Source organism: Macadamia integrifolia, chromosome 1, assembly GCF_013358625.1.
Source record: "Macadamia integrifolia cultivar HAES 741 chromosome 1, SCU_Mint_v3, whole genome shotgun sequence".
Classification (NCBI taxonomy): domain Eukaryota; kingdom Viridiplantae; phylum Streptophyta; class Magnoliopsida; order Proteales; family Proteaceae; genus Macadamia; species Macadamia integrifolia.
The window spans coordinates 9,934,722-9,936,781 of NC_056557.1; positions in this window are offsets into that span (position 1 = coordinate 9,934,722).

Genomic DNA, 2,060 nt, shown 5'->3' on the forward strand with positions numbered 1-2,060 from the left:
GGGGGGGGGGGGCAGCTTTCATTCGTGATGCAGAGAATTTCATATCAAATCAAACCCATCCTTCAAAAACTGTGTAATATGATTACTTCCCAAAAAACCCTCATGATACCTCCTAGATGCATGTAAAGCACCGATGGTGATGGATGTAGGTAAACTTGGTCGTCCAAAATTTGTTTCTATTTTTTACTTGAGTTAGTGATTCAAAAAGAAAATGGAGTATCGAATAGAGTTACCCCTACTTTTACTCATGTATTGGGATTGGATCAGTCAAGGCCAATAGTAATCTGATCCAATCACTATTAATCGATCTGATCTGACCTTTTCTCAATGGTTACTCAAGCCCGTTCATGCTGCAATGGTTGGGGAGCCTATACAAAACTTCGTAAGATAAATAATGTACCTAGAGAATAATTTTAAGAAAATCTTTGATTGATAGTGAGGGAAAAACCATCATGTTAGATCAAACACCAAGAAATACGAAAATAAAATAGACAAAAGATCCGCACAACACAGAGATTTAGCAAGGTTCACACACCAGTGTGTTGTGCTATGTCCTCGGGTGAAGAAGAAAATGTTTCACTATGCAAAAGAGATATTATATCCAAGCAGCGGCAAAAAAACTCGCCCTGAAACCCTAGCTCGATAAACCCACTAAAACCCTCTGCTTCCATCACAAATCTCAGAAAAATTCCCATTTGGATCACCACAAAAATATGTCAGAGGGGTCAATCTTTAAAACAGGTCAAGAATTCGAAACAAACTTAACAAATCACCATAGCAATAGAGGAGAGCAATGAAAAGCAATTTTTCCATATAGAGGATTGTTTTGGCAGTGTCACCATTGGATAGATCTGTTTAGATTAGTAATTATGTCAATTTTAGAGGCTAGTCTCTATTGGCTTAAAATGTATTATTCTTCCCCTTATTTTCACTTATTGAATTATAACGGAAGAATGATATTGCTATCCTGACTATGACTATTGACTAATTGATTAGATAGGCGATTATCTGGAAAAAGATTTGGGTTAGTTTTTGAAAATCGGTTTATGGAATATGGATTCCATCTAAATAGATATGATTCATATGAGTACAAATCGAATATGAATATTTTGATCATTCATTTATATCCCTAGTGGAGACTGAAGAGTGAAAACTATCCGAATTCAAATCACATAATATCATATTTGATTCAAATTCAATCCGCTTACAACCCTAAAGCCATATATGCTTGTAGTAATTGAGTTAGTTTTTAATTATGTTGCCAATGAATAGATGATCAATGAATCAAATACGTTTAAACCGGTACGAGAATCGTTTCAACCTTTCACATTGCACGTGACACAAGGAAGAACTAATTTCAAATTTTCACATTGCAAGTGACATGGAAGAACTAATTTCAACTTTTCGCATGGCACATGGCTCATGGCTCATGGAATTCTTTTCACCCTTTCAACTAAGGATGTGAATTTGAAAATGAAACCATTTACCGAAATTGAACCGAACTATTACACTGAAACCGTGAAACCGTTTATTAAATGGTTCGATTTTGGTTTTAAAATTGAAACTGTGATTCGGTTTTGGTTTTAAAGTTACAATTGTTGGAAAAACGTTTAAATAAGCTGTTAAACTGATTAACATATATGTAGTAAGTTTAAGTGATTCAATGTTAAGTTTATATTATATTATCATACTACTATTAAAAAGTACGTACTCTTTGTCTTTGGTATACTTTTTCAAAAAGACAAAAAATCATTGACATCTACTATTAAAAAGTACGCACTCTCTATCTTTGATACACCTTTTCAAAAAGACAAAAAAAAAAATAAAAAAAAATCGGATGACCAAAACCCAAAAAAAAATAAAATTCAAATTACCAAATAACCCCTCAAAATGGAAGATGAAAAAAATAATAATTATAAACGTGGAGGAGAAAGGGGGAAGTAATTCTTGCTATTTCTCCTCCTTAATTCTCTCTCTCTCTCTCTCTCTCTCTCTCCATATCTCTCTCTCTCTCTCTCTCTCTCTCTCTCTCTCTCTCTCCATATTTAAATCTTTATAAT